The sequence below is a fragment of the Lissotriton helveticus genome, chromosome 11, assembly GCF_964261635.1.
Source record: "Lissotriton helveticus chromosome 11, aLisHel1.1, whole genome shotgun sequence".
In the NCBI taxonomy this organism is placed as follows: Eukaryota; Metazoa; Chordata; class Amphibia; order Caudata; family Salamandridae; genus Lissotriton; species Lissotriton helveticus.
Genome location: NC_136072.1, coordinates 93,426,843 through 93,450,845, shown reverse-complemented (window position 1 = coordinate 93,450,845; position 24,003 = coordinate 93,426,843). Strand labels below are relative to the sequence as shown.

The window sequence follows — 24,003 nt, the reverse complement described above, 5'->3', positions numbered from 1 at the left end:
GGAATAGGGTAACCAGTCTCTGCTATGACAGCTCCACCCACTTATTGGCACAGTCGACAAGGACTGGCAAAGCCATTTATTTATTATATTCACAAACGTGCAAAAATGCCAAAATGTATACAAATAATGGATTGGCACAAGAGCTCTGGCACACCAGCTCTGCCACTGAAGTGCATTCCTCCTTTGGTGGCTGTGCACATTGACCACACAAAATACGGTCACTCACAGCGTAAGACAGCCAATGGATGATGTGGGCTACCCTCTGCCCAGCGCTGTATCCAGTGGTGGGCGGAAACAAAATGAGAATGACACTTGAACAGACCAATGAGTGAGAAGAAGGCTGATTGAAAGCCAATGTATGTGTGTATATATGTATAGATTTTCAGTATGAATTTTTGGGAAAACCAAAAGCTGCCAGAAAACTAAAGGTGTCGCTGGGCAACATATGATTGCAGTTTATGGTCACTTCTTTATGCATTTTAGACACACCAAAAATAGAATAAAATATTAAGATTTGCTTTAATAAGGCAGGAGTTGGTTTCTAAGCAGGGCTGTGCATAAATATGTAGGGTCGAATTGGAATATAGAAAATATTTAGTAATAATGCCCGAAACAAAATCTCTATAAACTATGATATTTTCACCTATAATAGTGTCCTATTACAATAGTTTTACTCATGTTGCACTATGGATGTGCAACATTTTTAACTTCTCATTTCTATTATAAAGCAGCTGTTACAGGTCCTTAAAATCAGTGATTTAGTCAGCATAACTTTATAGGGTTTGTTGACATCTGTGTCTTACAGGAAGCCTTAGTCAGCCCCTATTTTGGCAAAGATGCATGTTGATGACACCGAGAAGACCAGCCTCGGGTCAACTGAATTCCTTATTTATAAATGTAAAGTCTCTAACTGAACTAATATCCGGTACAACAAACAATGTCAAATGCATTAAAGCAATTAAATTAATTCCAGGCTGGCAAGAGACTCTTTTCCAAAGTATGTTTCTTCTTAGAAATGTTAATGCAAAATTGGTTATGATTACGAAAATGGTTAAATGGATTGGTTTGATGACTACATCTGTACCGCTTTCAAATATCAATAATTTGCCCCCACCCTCCACAAGAGCTGTGAAACATTCAAGCGTGTGCTCCAGAATCAGGAATTGAATGGTCGATCACTAAAACATCAATGTAAAAGGTGACGCGATATATACGATAAAAACGTTATAGCATTGTTAATATTGAGTCATGTTGGAGGATAAAAATCAAGGGTTCTTCCATAAGACTATAACCCAGAGAACAGCCTTACTGTAAACATGAAAACTAAAAACTAACATATAATATTGGGGTAAAGAACACTCTAGCCATTATCTAGTCTCTAAATAAGTATGCCTTCGATTTAATAATCGTCTAAACTGCTAAACAAATGACCTGGGGGTGTACTCTCAAAAGCAGGAAATAACACGAAACGTAAAACCCAAAGCAGAAGAAATAGAGGCTATTTCTAATACATGCCCCAGCTCAAACATCAATGTGCATTTCATGCCAAAAAAAGCCTCACATAGCAAAATGTCCAATAAAATACAGTCAGCAATGGGAGAACAATGGCTTTCTTACATACAGCTAATCAGAAAAAAACAGCAAAACACTTCTAGGTTGTTCTAGTTAATGGATTCCATAACCATGCCAAACAACCTACTGCTACTATCAATCAACATTCTTCCTCTTTAAATTAAGTACATGAAGTCCTAAAATTGAATTGTTTCAATCCTCATAATGATCTTGAACACACCAGCCCATAGTGGCATTATTTAAAACAAAGCAAGAGTGAGTCAAACAATGAAGAGAGTCAGTATAGTGAAGACTCCTGTCATTGGCAGATATCCATGCCATGTTGCGCAAACTCATTGCCAACAGGCTGGGCCAACAAGAGTAAGTCATCAATCCATGACACTGTGGTTGCATTGGCGCACAAGGTAGCCTTTGGCTAAACAGGATTATAGCGAAACAAAGAAACATGTCTTTCTCATTTTCCAAACCATAATACTATGTTTGACCTAGTCAATAGTGAGTGGTCACTGCCAATACAATAAGATCAAGGTATTTAGCAAAGAAACCTGAAATGTGTAATAAAGCTCTGGTTTACCAAAACATCAAGCTGGGAGGGTAGGGGTAATGATTGGGTACAAAAATGTTAGACAAGTAAAGTCTAGGGTGTAATGAATGCAGCTCATTGCACCATTTTATTTAATCTTTAATTGAATTACATTAATGTTATTCTCACACAAGAGTGCCATCAGTTGGGTGAAGCTTGGGTCTGTAGACAGTAAGTCACTGGTCCTCCAAAGGAGCCAGGGTGAGTAAAGAAGGTATTTTAGTCCTTTTGGTTGTAGATGATGCTGCATTAGCAAAGACTGGAAATATCTTACATACCTCAGTGGATTATAAGAAATGGTGAACATCCTTAACTCTTCCCCATCAATGCAAAGAAAGTTCTAGTCAGCTGTAGGATTTAAGTGCAACCTAAACAAGGCATTTACAATACACATGCAGTGGACACACTGACCTCAGGATTATCCTGCTTGCAAATATCCTTTACAATTACCTTGGGTCAACACGCATACTCTCATGCACATATTGTTAAGACGGTGTTGTTTGCCTGCTAGAATTGTGGGTCTATACCACAAAGTACTCTTAATGCTGGCATACAACCCTGTTTGTGGCACAAATATACAAGACAAATTAAAGAAAACTTTTTTTCCTTCACTGAGATGGCATCGAACACAGGAGCACTTTCTTTTCTACTACCCTTTGTGTTATACCAGTAAGAAGGCGGTGAATGCCAGAACAGTTTCTTTTCTCGTGCCCATGGTATATACTAGTTAGATGGTGTTTAACACCAGAGCACTTTTCTTTCTCTGCCCAGGAGTTATACCAGTAAAATGGTGTAGAAAGCCAGAGCACTTTCTTTTCTACTACCCATATGTTATACCAGTTAGATGGTGTTGAATGCCAGACCACTTTCTTTTCTCCAGCCCACCACTTGGAGGGAAAGGAATGTGAGCAGTTCCTTTGTTTTGTGGAATTTAGACAAAGGTAATCACAAGAGTATTTTCCCTGCCCAAGGAGCCTTCTTAATAACAATTATTGTTTAAAAGCACTGCTTAAATACCTTGCTGAATCATGAGTTTGTTAAAAAGTCTCGGGTATTAAGATTTTATTTTAAGATAGCACAACTTTTGTAAAGGGTACCACGAATAAAGAGACAAAGTATACCTTTTTAAGAAATACTCAAGAGTGTAGACGCTTGACTGAACAATTGTAATAATTTAAAAAGGATGAATAAATGATTTAATGATTAGTTATGTGTTAGGAATTCCTGTATTAAGGATGTGTTGGAAGCAGCCTTATTGGTTTTATCTGATACAACTTTTTACACAGCTAAAAGTTCTGGGTGGTGTGATGCTCTGTGAGTTGCACAGGATATGTGATGTTAGGATGTATTTTGGGGTGCATACGCATATGCCATACAGAATAATACTATTTCTAGAATAAACAAGAAATTAGAAGGAGGTATGGAAAAATTAAACCATGCACTTAAATGATCTAGAAAACAACCTGCAATAAATTAATAAAATACATTTACATACCATTATAACAAAACTACTTTTCATGATTCTTTAAGACCCTTTCTGAAAGGCTGTGGTGTGTCCACTCGTTGTAAGATTGCACAGATAACAGGAAAGGCTTTCAGACACATTATGGATGAGTCCTGGGGAGTGAGAAAATCAACTCTGGCATGATTTATGGCAGGGCAGAGATGGATTGAGTGATGAACAACAGGGCACTCCAGCTGGAAGCCCTGCATAGTTCCAATATCTTTTAAAATCTCACAATTCACAGCCCCCAGCAGAAAACAGCTGCATGCACAGCTAAAAAGGAACTTTAGATATAGGGGTGGACTCCTCCTGGCCAACATTAAAATGATAACATCTAGAGAAACGCAGATCACACTTAAAAGAAAGACGACCGACTAGAAGGTTTTCTAATAACTAGGCCAGATGAAAAACTGCTTGCACTATTTTTATAACTCTCTGTAAAATTTCTGCTTGCAAAATTCACATTACAAAATGAGTGCTTGGAAATCTTTGTTGATCTGCATAATGTACATGTTCCACACAGAGACAGGCACAAGAGAACCCTGGGTAACTAACTGGTTCATTTCCAAGACTTGTGTGCTGTGTCTGAAGATCTTTGTTTCATCTCCTTGTGAACAAAAGCATGACATAAAACAAAGAATTGGCATAGCTAATGTCTACAGCTTCGGCAAAAATCTAAATACTTTTTTTACGATTCAGTGCTGCATGGGAGGAAAAGAAAACCTATGATGGCATATGTTTGCTAATGGTGATCATGAGCAATCAAAGATACCTGATGTCACTTGGATTGGTTAAGTATTTATTTATTTATTGTTAGCACAAAAGAGCTTTTTGGAATGTGAAGCAATCCAGCAGCCAATGGCAGGCAGTTGCTGGGCCCTATACATTAAATAAATAAATATAAGTATTTAATATAGCGCCAGCATGAAAGAACAACGCTGGGGTGCGTGGTGGATGGTTGAGAAAAGCAACAGAGAAGGGGGTGGTATGCAACAAGCGCGGGGGGGGTCGAGTAAGCAACAGAGGTGCGTTGAACTGCATTTTGGAATGTGGAGCGGTTTGACAGCTACTAGCAGGCCCGGACTGGCCGTTGCGGGCACCGGGCATCCCTCGGTGCGCCGCAAGGGTGGGGGCCGGTTTTGGGCCCTTGGGGATGTTTTTGTTACAGGGCCGTTTTTGCAAAATAGGCCCTGTAACAAAATCGGCCGAAAACCGGCCCCGCCAAAGAGCTCGGTCGCATCCCCAGGGGGCCGGCCGAGCACTTTGCCAGGGCCGGTTTTGGTTCTCAGTCCAGCCCTGGCTACTAGTCACACCACTTTCTTTTATTTTTATGAAAGCATCTGCTGTATCATAAGGGTTGGCGAAGGGACGTGAGTGGTGAGCACTAAAGGGGTGGAAGCAGCATTAGAGAGATCAACAAAACACATACACTCTCATAGAGTGCTTAATAAACAAGCGTTGGTAATGGATCGGTTTCGCCTATGTAATGAATAAGGAGCTGTTTTTATCAATCAGCGTACGGGAGAAGGAAAGAGCTCCCTGACAGATAACACAGGAGTGGAGAGGATGTGGCTCAGTGGCCGGATCCCGGTTGGAGTCTCGGCGGCGCCGTGCAACATCCATTCTGTGATTCTATGCAAATCACTTAATCTCTCCGGGTGATAAATTGTTATATAAATATGCTCCAGTAGTAAAAAGGCAAAACTTTATGAAAATATAGTTCCACCGTATAGTTAACAGTATTTCGGCAGCGGGAACCTGATAAGAATATCAGACAAGGAACAAGCATTGGTAAAATCAGGAAAATATGCTACATCCAATAGAAATAGAGGAAAGGTAAGTGGCACGCACAGGAACCAATGAGAAGCCAGAAAAGAGACGAGGTGGAATGTAAGTCCCTTTTAAGTTTATATTAAAAACAATATATTTCTCAAGCACAGCGCAAGTGCGGTACAGGCAAAACCTAAAAAGAGAAAATGTTGTTCTGAGCAGCAAAAGAATGCAAGTCAATCAATCACAAATTTGGTAAACGGGCTATGCTCCAGTAGTGTGGCAAACACAAGAGAAAAAAGGCAAGCCATTGAATAAGACGCAAGGAAATACAAGTGACAATAAAGCCAGTTAATGGCAAGCAACAGGTGAGGTCTAAGCCCACGGTAACTGTTTGGTATGTTCCACAATATGTTGCTATCTCCGGGGATAAAAGCTGGCTGGTAAGCAAGACATAAAACACAATATATATGTCAATCACTAATTGATTCTACAAATGCGTGTAACTATTTACTTTCTTTAGTAAGTGGGTACACGTAATCATTAGTAAGGACAGTATCTCTTTGCTATGATACTTGCACCCTTGCAAAAGGTATGATCGAGTAACTTGATAGGATGGACCAACACATCCATAAGATAAGGTAAAGGAACATATTTAGCGTGGCAAACTGCTAGAAAAGACCCAAAAGAGGCCCTTTTATGTGAATGGGCAGTGTTCCAGCAAGCAAAAGACATTTTTGCCAGGAGTGCAGAAAATCATTGCACTGTTCTTGTTGACCAGCACACGTTGAGTCATTTTGGTGTGCTCTGAACAGGAGAAAACAGCAGCAAGGGAAATGGAAAAGACTGTAAACATTCACATCTGTACTTCTTTTATTTTCACAGCCTTTTGGAGCCATTTTCTTTTTACAAAGGGAAATTTTAATTTATCATCTTTTTTCATCCACCTTTTGCCACCTAGCCACGCCATATGCATGGTAAAAGTTAACACAAGCAGCAGTCAAAGTTAATCATGTGCATTAACATGCTTAATAAATTTGTGCACACAATTTCTATGAGCAAACCTGTATACAATATATTAGTTTCTGAATAGGGCCAGCATATACAGTCACATCGTAATCCGAATTAAGAATATTGTTTACAAGTAATAAAATACAAAAATGTTTTATACTATTTTAAAGCAACTATAATAGGAATATTCCAAAAAGTATTGCATTAATCTATATTATCAGTGTACTGACTATCACTGATCACATCAATCACACAGTAAGTAAACTGCATTCTCTCTCACCTAAAAGATTCACTCAAACAGCTACAATCCAATAATGCTCAGGTTACTGAATAGGTCAGGACTGACTGTCAACATGAAAATATCAAGTGATACAACAGACATGTCATTCCTTTCAAAGTTATTCTACATTCAACAATCTGGTTATGACCAAAATAAAGGAACATGAAAATATACAATAGCAATGTTTATACGTACACTCCTTCCTAAGTGAACCTCATTAAGGGATCTTTAGCGAAGGAGCACATTTAGTGGAATTCACTGCCTTGATTAGACAGACACGTCATGTACTGGGGAATGTATATTAGAAATATACTCCTAATTTGGAAGAACCCGTAAAATAACAGAAATTTACATTCAAAAGTCAAAAAAAGAAACAAAGTACATCTAAACTTTACTCATGAACTGAGGATTAATTTGTGTGACATAGAGTTGTATTTGGAAAACAATACTTTAAACTGCTAAATATACACACACCAACATCACAAAACTCAATGATAACAGCCATCATCAGATATCTCTGACCAATAATATGCCATATGGTAGATTTACAGAATTAAGAAGAAATTGTATGGATGAGGACAAACCAAAGACCATGAAGTAAAGATTCCTCCATAGAGGATACAACAAATAAGTCATAACAAGTCAGAAATGTATTTAATTAATGACAAGAGTGGTTCTTGTTACACCCAGATAGAAAACCATATGAACATTTAACAACCTGCACATGATTGTTTATTATATTGAAATATAAAAGATTGTCATAAATAAAAGCCCAATTCGTTAGACCTTGAAAGTGATTTTAGCACTAAATCACAATTATTTCTAAATGACGAAAAACAATTAGTTTTAGTAGCCCATCAGGCTTTACAAGTAAACAATGTCTAATCTAGAACAAAGAACACAACTTTCAATACCCTCAAAAGGGTGTTTTGGTTGGTCAAAATGCTCTATGTGAACTTAAGACACACACAGCACAAAAAATGTCAACATTATGGAATAAAGAAGTTCCAAACTGAAGCCACTTTTCTGGAAAATCAAATATGTAATTGATGTGTTCATCTGTACAGGCCACAAGATTTATGTTGGAAACATATTGAGAAGCCTAAAAGATATAATTCTCTAACATTATAGAGTCATTCACCCACATGGTTACAAATATCTGTTGGTGTTCCATCTTCTGAAAGCAAAGCTTAAACAAAATACATTTAGATACTACAGGATTGGATGGGTGATACCTACCCAGGGAACTGAATGCAGGATTCTGCATATGAAACAAGTGGACGCAAGTGGATACACAGACTGATGGGGACTACAAAAGTACCTAAATGTGACCATAAGGTATACAACTTTCTGAAATAAAGTATGACTAAACTGTATAACAATGTTCTTTACACTTTCACCATGTGTACCAATTATACAGCATCTGCACATACCAAGACACTCACAATTATTGGGTACTTCAGACTAACACACACCCATTATTTACAATGGCATATTACAAATGTGTACCTAGTGAGCTAATTCTAAAGAGAAGGTAGAGAAAAGCAGGTTCACTCATACTTTGACAGAATTGAGTGTTCTCAATTTGTAGGGAGGCTGTACCTAACTTCAAGTTCTGACAATACTTTTAAGACATCAAATACAAACGATGTTAAGACTGTGTGAAACATACATTCATTGTTTCATTTTATGTTGATTTTTTGAATCAGACATACAGCATCAATGATAATGAATGGAATTATATATGAAGTCATGAACTGTCACGCAGACAACACCTTTTCGAGAAAAAAAACATGGCCATTCTCTGTAACTTTGACATCTCATTTTGATTGATACCAAGGTGATGTGCTTGCTAGCAACAGGGTATTCATTAAAGGTGATCAACTGCATACTACGCTGCACTGTAATGCTTGAAATGTAATGCCTACAAAGTAATACAGACATTATCACAACATAATCAGAAAGAGCACCATGGGTCAACATTACACATCTTCTTACAGTGTTATATTCCACAAAGAGTGTTGTCCATACTGGGTGGAGAACATCCAGCCTCCACCAACAGGAAGCCTTTTTGGAAACCTCACTGGCACTCACCAAATAACATTCTTTAGATTCCAACCTCTAAACCAGACTATAGACATAGGCAACAGAGGCTGACATGCCTCCTCTACATTTGCAGTGGTATTACTGTAAGGAGATCCCAACAATATACTTGCAGAGTTATAGAAATACACAGAATATGTGACAGCAATCAAATCAGTATTTATTCAAGTGTCAGAAACACACATAAAAGTACATAAAAACAATATTAATAAAAAAACGGAATATATACATGTATAAAATACTGAACATTTGAAATAAACAAACATAGGAAATTACAAAAGCATTGAGTTTCTGCAATACACTGCATACTTCTAAAAGGACCCTACCCTAAAACATGCCTTCTCAATGCTCAAAAGATGTAAATAGTGTAAGCCTGCTCTGCACCATGCAAATTTGCGTAAAAAGAGCATAAAATTGCATTAGATAATAAAGTGCAGTAGACTGTTAAGGCAGATTATCCCATGACATGCATGTAAAAGGACCAGTGTGATGACTCAGTGGGAAGCAGAGCAAATATTGTACTGTCCATGTACTGAAATATAAAAGTAAAGACCTTTCCTATTGAGCAAAAGCATAAACAGATATGGTTCTAAGTCCATACCCTTTTTATAAAGGCATAGGGCCCTTATGATGGGTTTACCAGGCTCTATCTCTTTCCTACGAAGACGTTTGCTTTCCAAAAATTTGATTTTTAAAATTTTATTTCATCAGCAGCAAGTGCCATGTTTGGACTATCATTTTTCTTTTTTTTCATATCAAAACAAGCTCCTAACCACTGACTTAGTGAAGCTGTTTATACATTAAACAGACTTAGACCATATATTGATTCAATTGGTCTGAAGTTTTTTATTTACTTCTATTTACGTTTTTTTAAACATGATCAAACATTATTAAAGCATGTCCTTCAAAAAGACAGACTACCTACAACATTTAACATATATGTACAGAGCTCAAAATTGAGTTCAACAAATATTATAAACAAAAAATGAAATTTCGACAGATTTACATACGAACAACCAGTTAATATTCAACATAACAGCCTTATTTGATAGTTGTTTCTACATCATTAGTTTCTAGGGTTATGAAGGCTGTGACCTACTGGATTATCAAACAGGGAAGATTGCCCTAACCCATCAAGGGTTTTACGGACATAGACCAGCTATGGTATACTAAATCCTTTATAAAATGAAAGACAGTCTCTAATGAGGTTATGGTTTAAGCTTGCCTAAGGATTATACCAAACTCATGACCACAAAGATATTGGGACCAATCTAATACGATCTCCTACAAATGAGAGCCCCAATACTTCATGGCACATATAATGCAATGCGGTGGGGGTGCTAAAAGTAACCACCTACACCAGCAGTTCTCGTCTGCCTGAATGGGTGAAATATTAGGGCAGCCCATACCCAGCACCAGAGACAGTAGTAGGGACACATTGAGTGTTATAAATTTCAAGAAGATGTTTGAATCCCAAACCACTCGTAGTGTGTGGCATATTAAAAAGTATACCCACTGACCGATTGAGCTTCGTACGACAATCAAAACAAGCATTAGAAATGCATTAGGGCTCACATTTTTTTTAGTTAAAGCCATTGGCATAGCTCAACAGGTACTGGACAGAAATTGCCACTTTGCAGGTGCCGAACAGAGCATTGCTCTGTGAAACGGCCTGAAAGCCTAAAATGATGTTGATAGCCTAAAAAATAAAAAGGCAGATCAGTTTGACCAGGAGGAACCGCGGACGTATTGGGATGGCTAACACAAGCAATTAATGAGTGAAATCGCCTGGGCATGACCCAAGCACGCAAAGGCGGGAGAGTCAAACCCAGTGCACCAATAAAAAACCTGTATTTCTAAATGGCACAGCAACGAACAAATGGCAATTCATGGGCATTTCAAAAGCTGATAGAGGAGATAACAACAGGTCTTGCAGATAGCGCATGCGTGCTGCCTATTCTCAACCTAAAAAATAGTGCCCATTTCCCTGTGAAGAATTAAAAAAAACTGAGATGGGGAAAGTTGTTTATCTTGTCTTACCTATTATTAGCAAATGCAATGAATTGTAAGGATACTCAACCGCTTAGGGCAAAATGCCATAACGTGCGATTTGGTAAAATGAGTGACCATATCAAGCTCCACTATGAGCTGGGTAAAAGAATTAACTAGACATCGCAGAGCTTTTGGGGTATGAGCCATCAGGAGTATCTCATCCCCATATAGTAATCCAGGGTAAGGGATACTGTTTATGATTAGAAAGTCCAGTTCAAGCAAGCAAAGGTTAAAACAGGAGTCATTATTTTAATCTATAAAAACCTAACCTTGGCTGATAAACGGTCATGAAATTCTGTTAATAAAATGCACCAGTGCCACATCTAAGCCTAACTTAAGAAAGATCAACCATAGCTTAGTGCGATTAACCCTGTCAGAGGCAGATGACAAGCCCATGAATGCTAGGTACAGCGCGCTGCGCTTAGCTATGGTATATATAGTAAGGTTAAGATTTAAGCACTACTACACTCTACCCAGCCACTCCCAGAAGCCAAGTTGACAAGGGTTGAGTATATCTTATTAACCGGTTCCGGAATTCTACTGTACATGACTCTGCCAATAATTTTGACAGAGGTATCAATGGGTGAGACCGGTCAATAACATTTTGGCTCAGAACTGTTATCCTTTTTAGGTCGAGGACCGTAGGCTGTGCTTGCGCAGTCTCGGTCAGAGATTTAATGATTTCCAGTATGGGGGCTTGAACCCGCCTCTCTTCTCCATTGGCTGGCCTCGTAAATGCTGGCCAGCCATTGGAGGAGAGGGGCGTCACTCCCTTTAAGCCCCGTCTTTTTCGGATTCTGGGGTGTGTTTTTTAGATTCTTTCTATCTGTGACGTCTTCAGTCACTCACGCCCCCCGTCTGAAAAGGACGGGGCTTAGCGGCCCCTCCCCCACGATTGATCTTTCATGTTACTGAGTTTCAATTCCATATACTTTGTTCGGAGACATCTCCGCTCCATCCCTTAAAGATACTGCGTTCAGCTATGGCGGCTTGGCATAAACATTCGGCAGTGAGAACGAAGGGTTTGCTCTTTATAGTGCTTCGTGTCGCACTTGCTTTCGGTTCTAGGCGCTGTAACTATCCTGCATTCTTGTACTCCAGTGTATTCCTTGCTGTCTCCGCCTTCTTTCGTGCAGCCTTCCACTCCGGTATAGATGGGTCGTGAACACCCCTGAAGAGGCCTGCCTGGGGCGGGAGTGGTATCTTTTGCTCCCTGTATTCGCGCTCGTTAGTCTCCACTGGCCGTTTTCCTAAGTGTTGGGCACAATTCGTGACCCGCCCTGGCATCTCGAGCACACAGGCTGGTGGATTTTATTTCCGCCTCCGGGCAGTGAGTGGGGTTTTCTTTTCAACTTGAAGTTTCCTGTCAGTGAAATGAGAGAGGGGCAGGGAGGAGGCTTGGGTGAAAAAGGCTGCGCCGGGAGCCTGACGGCGTCTGTTGCTTTGTTTTCGGAAAGCGCACAAGTGTTTTCCCGTAGTCTTGGCGAGCTCTCTTCGCATTCAGTTTTCATTGTGTTTGCGAGATGTCTTGACTGGTGATGGCGCCGAGAAGCTGACCCACATTTGAATGCACCAACAACCCTGATAACCCTGCTCTTTATTTCTCACTTTTCTAGAAATGTCCTAAAGTGTCCTTTCTTCTTCAGACGTGTCTACCCCGAACTCCCTGACTGTAAATAAAAGATTGTATTGTCGCCTGTTTTACCTCTCTCTTTACAAGCTTTACCAGCAACGTTGGTTTCTCCTCTGTAAGTTACTCGGTGCCTAATTTGAAAAAGAATAACATCCGGTGCCCGAGGGTCGGCTCAGAAGACCGAATTCCGAGGCTGCGTGGTCTTGAATCTACTTCATGCCTCTTTAATCCGTGTCTACTGATTTTTCTGTAAATTTGCTGCTTATTGATAACAAGTGCTACGTGGACACTCCAGGGGGACATCCTACAGGTACACCCAACGCCCCCCCCCAACCGCGCTTCTTTTCCCATAGTTTTATCACAAGATCACCCCCCTCTTATTAGTTCAATGAGGGGTGGGGAGGCACCCATGACCAATGCAGCTGTGCCACCCGAGGCTTACGGGTTCCATTGTTGGGTCTGTTTGACAGTATGTTTTGTGTCTGTGTTGTGGGACAGCATATAAAGCACGCAGTGACCTTTCCCAGAGAAGTTTGCCGTGAATGGTCTGCCCCCACCCTGCTCCTGTACTGCACCACCCCCTCTCTATCTGCCTCTAAGATGGTGCGGCCGGGATCGGAAGCCGTGGATCTGTGCGCGTTGACGGAGCCGATGTGCCCACGGCGGCTGCGGGGAGGAGGAGGGCGAGGCACCTGGAAAATATTAAGAGCAGCAGCATGTGACCTCCCGTGTGGCTGGCTGCCATGGCCGGCTCATCCCCGGCAGCAGCTCCTACGAGGAGGGAGGGAGAGAGGGTGGCGCCCACTCCCGTTCACCGTCCTGTGATGAAAGCAGGATGCGCGCGTGTGTGGCCTATACACCAATGGCTTTTAAAGTCCAATCAGTTGTGCGCAGCGGATTTTTAGTCCAGTGCTGCTGCGTGTGCACAGTTGATACATGTGCATTCACGTGCCTGTGCATAATATCCGATCTCCTGCTCTGGGCATCTCTGGCTCCTATCTAGCCTGTACAAATGCTGCACATTCTTTGGATTATTCGTGTCGCTCCTTAATCGCCTCAAAGCAGCTTGCCGGGCCCCTCGTCGCCAATCTAGTATAGGGAGGGCAGCAGCGTGTCCTCCTGGACCACCGCATTGTAACGACCACCACTCTCTGGTTACACTCGTGTTTGGTACCATGTGTATCTAGGTCCAGAAGGTGGTAGAATAAACTTAAGCGGTATGTGCAAAATTGAGTTAAAATGGAGTTCTAGGCAGGGAACAGTTTAGACTTCCCAGGGGTGGGTGTACCTGGAATGGTTATACCAGAAGTGCAATGACTTACACTTCGGGGAGGGCATCCCTTAGGGCTTTGCGGGGGCCCCTCTTTCTCTGGCCATCAGCATCACTGTTACACCGGAAGTGCTAGAACGCCACTCAAAGCACGTGAACACTAGACAGGCATTGTTTAATCTGTAGAAGAGGCTTGTGTTATTGTTAATTATTTATACGAGTGCTGGACAAAGCAGAAGAGATGAACTGAAGATGCTCCGGTCTCCTTGCAGTTGGTAGAGGGCCCACAGATAACTAGTAAGAGTGAGCCCATGTAACCTGTCCCGAGAGCGCCCCTCTCCTTACTCTGTCTGCCTCGCCCCTCTAAGCGCTGTGACACAAGACGCGGTCAGCACGCGCTCTGTTCACTCGCGTGTGACACAAAAGCGCTTCTCTCGTGAGTTCACGTCATGTATAGCCAAGCACTCGCATTCCATAATGCTGTGGTGCTCCCATTGGTTCTAGCATAAGGAAACTACTCCTACGTGCAGCGTTGACTTCTGTGGTCCAATTGACCTCACCATTCCACTCTTTAACCACATGTCCCCCAGGCCTATTGGAAGAGGCCTTAACAAATGTCCGAGATATGATGAAGAACGAGGCCTGTGTGTGTGTTGGGGGCTCTGTGTGTGTGGGGCTCTGTGTGTGTGTGGGGGGGGCTCTGTGTGTGTGGGGGGGCTCTGTACGTGGGGGGGGCTCTGTGTGTGTGGGGGGCTCTGTGTGTGTGGGGGGCTCTGTGTGTGTGTGGGGGGCTCTGTGTGTGGGTGGGGGGCTGTGTGTGGGGGGGGTTCTGTGTGTGTGGGGGGGCTCTGTGTGTATGTGGGGGCTCTCTGTGTGTGGGGGGCTCTGTGTGTGTGTGGGGGGGCTCTGTGTGTGGGGGGGGCTCTGTGTGTGTGTGTGGCTCTGTCTGCTTGTGTGTGTGGCTCTGTGTGTGGGTGGGGCTCTGTGTGTGTGGGTGGGGCTCTGGGTGTGTGTGTGTGGGGGGCTCTGTGTGTGTGTGTGTGTGTGTCTCTGTGTGTGTGGGGGGTTCTCTGTGTGTGTGTGTGGGGGGCTCTGTGTGTGTGTGTGTGGCTCTGTGTGTGTGTGGCTCTGTGTGTATGTGTGTGTGGCTCTGTCTGTGTGTGTGTGTGTGTGTGTGTGTGAGAGAGAGACGCTGTGTGTGTGTGTGTGTGGGGGGGGGGTGCTGTGTGTGTGGGGCGCTGTGTGTGTGGGGCTCTGTGTGTGTGTGGGGCTCTGTGTGTGTGGGGGGCTCTGTGCGTGGGGGGGGCTCTGTGCGTGGGGGGGGCTCTGTGCGTGGGGGGCTCTGTGTGTGGGGGGGCTGTGTGTGTGTGGGGGGCTCTGTGTGTGTGTGGGGGCACTGTGTGTGTGTGGGGGGCTCTGTGTGGGGGGGTTCTGTGTGGGGGGTTCTGTGTGTGGGGGGGCTCTGTGTGTGTGTGGGGGGGCTCTGGGTGTGTAGGGGGCTCTGTGTGTGTGTGGGGCTCTGTGTGTGTGTGTGTGTGTGGCTCTGTCTGTGTGTGGCTCTGTCTGTGTGTGGCTCTGTCTGCTTGTGTGTGTGGCTCTGTGTGTGGGTGGGGCTCTGTGTGTGTGGGTGGGGCTCTGTGTGTGTGGGTGGGGCTCTGTTTGTGTGTGGGGGGGCTCTGTGTGTGTGGGGGGGGGCTCTGTGTGTGTGTGGGGGGCTCTGTGTGTGTGTGGGGGGCTCTGTGTGTGTGAGGGGGGGCTCTCTGTGTGTGTGTGGGGCTCTGTGTGTGTGTGTGGGGCTCTGTGTGTGTGTGTGGGGCTCTGTGTGTGTGTGTGGCTCTGTGTGGTGTGTGTGGCTCTGTGTGTGTGTGTGGCTCTGTCTGTGTGTGTGTGGCTCTGTCTGTGTGTGTGTGTGTGTGTGTGAGAGAGAGAGAGAGAGACGCTGTGTGTGTGTGTGTGGGGCGCTGTGTGTGGGGCGCTGTGTGTGTGGGGCGCTGTGTGTGTGGGGCTGTGTGTGCGGGGCTGTGTGGGGGGCTCTGTGTGTGTGGGGGGGCTCTGTGTGTGTGGGGGGCTCTGTGTGTGTGTGTGGGGGGGCTCTGCGTGTGTGGGGGGCTCTGTGTGTGTGGGGGGCTCTGTGTGTGTGGGTGCAAATGCAATAGGTCTCGCATATGCAAGCGATTAAGCTATTGGCAATATAAATGACAATGCCATTTATTTATGATTTAAAAAAGAAATGTCATGAGCAATGCCAATAGCTCTACCTTTAATAATGCCAAGACCATTGCGTTGTAAATGCTTGTTTAAATAAGGGAACAATCACTGCGGATGACCAAGAACTTGGTAAATGCTTGTAGTCAAGATTTTAGAAACCCATTAGTCAATAACAGAGTTAAAAAACTGATTTTGCATTTCACCAGGTGAACTGGCATTCCATCGAATGCAGAGCCTTCACCAGCGGAACTCTGACAAAAAGCTCATAATAGCTCATCTACGGTAAAAATAATTTAATGCCTGATAAAAAATAAACTGACAAATCACGCTGCAAGGAGCAATTGGTAGGCTAGCAATAAATGGCTGAAAAATGGGTCACCCGCTGATCACCAGCAATAGGACAGCTCACTGCCGAAGGTAGGCTATTGCTTTGCTTGATGAGAATCGGAGTAGACCTAATAAATATCTTTATGATTCTTTCTATTACTGGCTAATAAAAGGTACTCCCAGTTTACGTTTTTTAACTCCGCATTCCTTCTTTTCAATACAGATTTATAGAGTGTCTTTTCAATACTGATTTATAGAGTGAGCGAGACATGGCCACCTCATTGGGATCCCTGGGTCAGGCCAACAACAGCTTTGTATAACTGCCTGTTGGAACATGTATAGCTAAACTATCAATGGATATTGTTAGAAGTTCTCACTGGCTTAAGTAGAGCAGATTTTAGCAAAATTGCAAACTCTCTCAAAAGAGCTAAGGATGGAAACTCTAACCATTTTAGAAAGTCAATTTACAAAGAGGTCAAGGTTATTGCTGAGGAAGAGGGGGGGAACTGATTAGAGTTCTCAAGAAGACAAGGTAGTCGAAGACCATTATGCTGAGGTCTGAGGTAAATTATACGCTTAGTGGACCAGCTAACTCTAGGTATTGTGAGGGTATGCGAAGCCACCAAGGGAATGTGATCTCCATAGCTTGAGGCCAACATTTTGCTCCACTAAAGATATCTCATTAGGACTTGCAAAAAATAAAAATAAAAAAAAAGAGTCAATTACTGGGGCACATCCTCTGCCCTGAAAAGAGGGTGGAAAGTTTGTCCTACAATCAGCAGATTCATGTGCGTTAACCAAGCATGCACAGTTCTATAGCTGTCTAGCTCCATGCCTCTACCATCACCAGAGTAAGCAACATAACAAGATGACAAACCCCATATTGGCAATGTTTAGACAATTTTGCGTTAAAATCCCCTGATACAATCAAATTACACTCCTGCATAAGGGACCAATGTCTGTCTTTAATCTTTGCAACAAGATCAAACTGGACGATAAATGTAGGAATCATTGTTATCAAAATTCACTGAATATAGATGAACAGTATACAAGTCCTTGATATAAACAATTTGAATTTCTGTACTCTGTTTTTCCACAACTCTACCTGCCATCTTCAAAGGCAGACTGATCCAGATTGACAAACCCACTTTGGCACGTCTAGAATAGGGCACCACCCACTAGGAGTGGAACTTTGAAAATATACACGAAAACCCCTTACACAAAGTAAAAATAGTAGTACCTTTACTTCCATAGAATCTTTAATGAGAAACTGATATCTAGGAACGTAAGTACAGCCACTAACTGTGAACTATAAGTGAGATTGACTTGTATAAATAATTATTAAGTATTCATTTCGACTGAAGCTAACAAACAAACTGCGTGAGAAAGCATACATAAAATGTTAATATGAATACAATACTTACTTTGCAGGGTAACAAATGCTCTTGAATGTGATTAATTTAGACTTCAAAATTGCCATATCTAATCAGGACCTGAAAAGCTCACAGCTATGGCTCTGAACCATTCATTTCTGAAGTTAATACATATCCAACAATTAAACAGCATGAAGTGCTCTTGGTAATTCAAACATAAGGGTATAATTGCAGAACTAATAAGATCCTCAAGTCCCTTTCATAAGAACAATGGAGAAACTCTCACTGTAAGACCAGGATGTAATAAACACTCTTAAGAAGTATTGTGGATTTTTTTGTCACTTTTCATTTTTAACATCCAACAAACCACACCCTTACCATATACCAACAAACAAAAATGTCTCACTGATGGTTTTTCCATTGATACGGACACGAAGGACACAAAAACTTGGCTCTTTGCCTAAACTTTTGCATACAAAAAAGCAAACACACTCCTGATAGTAGACACTCTTTAGGACATGAGCAAGCACAATTTTCTCAATGAACCTAATAAAGGCATAAAGAACTTAACAATGTCTCCAATACAGCTTTGAAAAAAAGCTAATTTGGAGAGAAATCCTTCTTGCTGCTTTTTAGAAGTCAACCTTTTGGAATCTTTTCAAATATATTTTTTAAAATGTTTCTTCTAAAGTACAGATAGGCAGATTGTATTGGTGCTCAAGACAGACAAAAACAGACACGCTTTTTAGAAGTCACCCCACCCCTTTAGGAATATTTTTAAATATATTTTTATAAATGTTTCTTCTAAAGTACAGATAGGAAGACTGTATTGGTGCGCGAGACAGACGAAAACAGACACCTCAAGAAAAAGAAAGGAAACAACATCAAAGAGGATGTATTAAATACAGGTCACAAACATATAACATTTCCTTAAAGCAAATACATTCTAATGTGTTTTGCATTATTGTTCTCGTGAAATTAAATACAATGTTTTTAAGAATGGTTTTGACTATTTTAACATGGCTATCACCAAGAACATGGCTCAGTGAGCTGAACACCTGCTACAGACAGATATGGTGTTCTTGCCGTAATGAGTTTGAATCCCACTCAGCCTTCCATCCCACCGAGGAAGGTAACAATTACTATAAACTCGATAATAGTAATATCTGTTATTTAAAGCACAAAGAAATTGCAGACATATTGTATTAAACTCTAGATTATTTTTATTGGCGTTATCTATTTCTGTTTTCATAATTACTATTCAAATTAATGATAGGTTACATTTTATGTGCTTCAACAATAAAAGAATAAGTCAGCTTCCCTGACTTACAAGATTCACTCTAATCAGATACTGACTTGTAATACTCATGTCAGTATAAAGGACAGAACAGTATGTTAAAATGAAAAGGTCAGTGATGCCACAAACGTGTCAACTCAGTACATTCTTAATGTGTATTAGGCCAACAAGCGTTTGCTTAGGAAAAGTATTACACAAGTATAAGAAAACAAGCAATAAAATAAATTACTGATGTAATGACCATATAGATAAAATGGTACAGAAAGGCTCCTTATGCGGTCATTTTTGTATATTAACACACAGAGATTGTCCAGTAAGGCCTTCAAATCACCAGCGGCACCAACAGAAATTAGGACGTTTGGGGGTTTGTTTATCTGAAATAGGACAGTAACAGAAGAACAGAAGTATAAGCCATTGGACAGCAAAGAATGTAATAGTGACGTTGGCCCTCACAATAGCATACTAAAGATCAAATAAGGCGGGTAATAATAAAATGTTGTCTATAATTGTGGGTCTGAGTTGGAAGGCTATTCGTGTAAATAAGCAAACTTGAAAACTAACAAAAATTAAGTGATGATCAGACCGGTATCAATGATGACGGTGTGTCTGGCGTGTGACCAAAGTGGATGTACCAAACATCACAGTATCTATATGAACAGAGAGTTGTTTGAAGACCTTGAGGGTTGATATAATAAGAAATTCACTAGGCTAACAATGATGACAATTTTCTGGAGTGGTTTCTGCTTTCTGAGAACTTTAGGAGCTCTCAAAGATTTTGGCGGGTTACTGTCCCCGTAGGACACAATCATGCTGTATTGCACTTGATGCACCACTCAAAGCTGCATCTTGTGAACTCCCACATTGTAGTGTAGACAGCACAAGGTTTTGTTCCTTGAGGTCTAAGTGGAATGTCATCTTACAAGGTTCTACATGTTCTTGATAACTGACCACCGATCTTAGGTCACTTTCCTGAAAGTGGGATTTCTACATTGAGCATGTATGCACACTGGTGGATTCCTCAGGCCTCTGTGCATGCAGACTTCTGAATATTCTGTGTCCTCTACTCCCTCAAAGGTCCTGTTAAGTGTAGTAAAGATGGGTCAAAATGTGACAGGCTCTTCCTTGACATGATAATGGAATTTTTCAACAAGGAATTCAGGTTTTTTGTCTTTACGGTTGGTTTCTGGCAGGAGTAAAAATTGTCTTGGGTTGTTTTTCTACTTTAATGCACTCTCTCAATCCTACTCTTTACTTTTAGTCACAGAGAATACGGCATTGGAGATGTGATAGTGATTTAGGCTTGTCAAATCTTTATTTTTTTATTTTTTTTATCAAAAGGCCATCCTCATTTGTTCTACTACAGTTCATGGATTCTACTATAAATTAATAATGTTTTTCCATTGTTGTTCCCAGGACAATTGAAGCTACACTTGGCATTAGAACCTGAATCAACATAGAGTCTTACTTATCTCGATAGGTATGGTTACATGTCATGCAGGGAAGAAAGTCTTGTGTCACAACTGCGGTCCCTGAAGTCCACCACTACATTATATTCCTAAAACAATTTACAAGGAAGCCTTAGACCCAATACCGCTCTAGTTATAAAAGTGGGAACTTATTATATGTGGTGCAACGATCACAAGAAAAAAGACCTCCTAATTTCCCAAAAGTGAACAAATTCACATAAACAATTGCTCAAGGATGATCAGCACACACTTGGTTCCAAGCAAAAGTAAATTTACTGAAATTATTATGATCATGAAGCAAAGTCCAAGAAATTTCATGGAGATATATTCCAGAATTTATTTGATAATCCTTTATTCTCTTTTTATTGTATTCTTCACAGTGTAGCCAACGCGTTTCGTCCCCTCTCTGGACTTCTTCAGGGCTCAGTAACGTAGTGCTTTTTTACAGTGGCACACTGTCTCCAAAGTTTAAAACACAAAATTCTTGTTCTGTTTACTTCTTAGATGAGTGGCAAGTCCAAAGGTTTTACATCAAGCTATTACTTTTTGTCAGTTATTCATGCCAATGTCGGCCACCGCACCTGCACAGTCCATAATAAGTTGTCACCACCGAATGTGAGATTAAATCACCTCATGCGACCCTCCAAATAAATAAAGCCAATTGATAAAAAGTAATAGCTTGAGGGGATGGGCTGATGTGAAGATTCTTCAGCAAGTAGAAAATATCAATGATTGAAGTGGATGCTGGCAGTCCCCCTCAGCTGTGCACATTTTATTTGCCTTGAAGAGCTAGGCATCACTTTTGTTGAGGATAGGATCAATCTTGCACCCTTCCGGCGAGCAGTATGGAGTAAGCCTGCAGTTTCTTTGAATAGAACCATTATTCAGGATTGCCTGGCCCTAGAAGGGAGTAGGAAAAATACCCTGCCTAAATCATATTAGGAAAATGTTTGGTAAGATGAACAAGAGCAATTTTTTCTTAGATCCATAATCTATTGCTGGTATGAGTAAAAGGGAACTGAAATTAACTTCCTCGATCTTTTTAGGAGGGAGAGGGAGAATTATACATTTTAAAAAGCCATACCCTTGTACACATCCAGCCAAGTATCCAACCCTATATTACAATAGGTACCAATTCAGATCACAGGATTTTATTAACAAGGTTTCGTCTGAACATTGTACACAGTTTATTTGCTTTCACTGAAGTGGATGGAACGGGTTGGTCTCTTCCGCCTTGCCCCTGTAATAATTTCTCGGTACAAAGCACTTTACATTTATGTTTCTTCTGTAGCTTTTATATGATTCTTAGAAAAGAGCTGATCATTCATGTAATTAAATATTGACATTGTGTGCAATGCAGACCAGTATTGGTATACCTTTAGCAAATACATTCAGAAGTTACATCTTACTCGGTGACCAGCTTTCTTGTCCAGGCTAGGAGGATTAGGAAATGATTTTAACAGGGGATAGTTATTTATTCTTTTTACTATGTGTATATAAATTATGTATTTTTAGCAAAATATAGGGAATACCCCTCTCTCTCTGTGTATATATAAACACACACACACATATATACACAATATACATATATATATATATGTAATTCCCGGAATGCTGAGACAAGCTGTTGTCAGGAGCCGAACTACAGCTGGCTGCCGAGTGCGTTCCCAAAGCTTCAGGGCATTTGATTGGACAAAAAATATATATATATATATATATATATATATATATATATATATATATATATATATATGTAAAACACTTAAAGTGCCATCTTTATTTTAATTTTGAACTGATTGCTACCTTAATTGCTGGTATTGTGTTGTCAAGCTGTGCCGTGAGCCAGTGTGAGGTACCTAAAACAGTAAATGACTGTTGTTTAATATTTGGGATTCAATGTCTTTTTATATATTTCCTTATGTTTTATTGATTGCATGCTTTCAATTTATTTTACTGTATGGCTCATTGTGCTTTTATGGTTTTACTGAATCCGAATGTGCTGCGATCCAATGCGATCCCAGTGGCTTAGAACAACTTGCCAATACACCTGCCCAAGGAACCGAGCCTCTTACCCTTCAGGAAGATGCTTAAAACCGTGCTCTTCCGGGAGGCTTGGGGCTTGTCCTAATGTGCTCTGGCCCTGTGAGTATTCAGTATGTACTTTTGGACAAGCGCTTAGAGACCTCTGGGTGATAAGGCGCTATACAAATCTAAATAAATAAATGACTAAATAAATAAAGTATTTTGAATGGTTGACTAAGACTTAACTTTGCGTCATACAATCAGTGAATTGAGACAGTGGAGATAATCAGAGGCATACATGCCAAAGGTTGGTACCACTACAAAACTCAGCCCGCAGTTGAGAAAAGCTATTGAGCTTCTGGGTCAGAAAAATACATGTATAATAATATTAACTTTTTAAACTCTGTATTTGAAAACAAAGTTTTGCATTTTTTAATCACTGTAAATTACAAGCACTTCTGTATAAGTATGAAAGGCTGAATTTCTTGTACATGGGATTCACACTTGCAACCTGCAATTCACTTCAGATGGTAGCGTTGAGAGCAGTTCCGTAGCAAAGGAGGGTGGGGGGATGGTCCTTCCCGGGCAGGACGAGTTTTGTGGGCGGCGGGCTTCACCCAGCTCTTACCTGCTGTCTTGGGACGGCAATCACCAGCAACTCCCGCCCACACTCTCCAGTGCAGCCGTCGCATACCGGCAACAATACGAGGAATCAGCCAGCAAACCACCCTCCCCCCCTCGCTGGTCAATGCGGCAAACACAGGGACCGCCCCGACGTTCTAAGGTCTAGCTACACCACTGGTTGAGAGCTTACCTCCCTGCACCATCTTGATATTGGTGTAATCCCTAGGGTGTGGCGTAATCTCTAGAGAGTTAGTTTGAATAGACCCACAAAGGCAATATCATTGATTCAAACGTGAATGTTTCCTTCCTTGTCCTTTAATTCATCCCATAATGCCCCTGCAACGGATAGTGTGCAATTGCAATCCAGAGGAGTGGATGCAATGCCTAAATACTAATGTGGCAGCGTAAGAGACAGGACTTGGCTCACTGGGAGCAGGCCGCATTCTCCCCTAAAGACTCCAGAGGGAGTCACTGAATTAAATAAATTGAAGACTATTTTAAATATATCTCCCTTAACCATCCGTTAATCAATTCATATTAAAAGTGATCACCTATTTTATATATTCAGATTATTTGAAATATACCAGATGGCTATCAGATTTTATTTTGAAGATAGTCCAGATAAGATCCGTATTGCGGTATATGTCAGTGGCTGGAGAGATGCTCAGATGTTTCAATGTTAGATAACACACAAAAATAGAATATAAAAAAAAGGCAAACTGCTCCTTAAATGCATGCACCCAAGACCTGGAACCACCTCCATGTATCCATCAAGACCATTCCAACCCTGCTCCAATTTAGGAAAGTGTTGAAGATGCACCTCCATAAAGGACCCCAAAGCCTGCACCATATCTAAAACCAGCAGCATAATTTACAAAGCCATAATGAAAACTGACCATGCTAATCTT

At 41.2% G+C, this 24,003-nt stretch overlaps 1 protein-coding gene across 5 annotated transcripts in view; it reads right to left on the bottom strand.

Annotated features, from left to right (window-relative positions):
- The window catches only part of FNDC3B (fibronectin type III domain containing 3B), a 539,535-nt gene that overhangs the window by 340,076 nt on the left and 175,456 nt on the right, over positions 1-24,003 (bottom strand). The window lies entirely within an intron of this gene.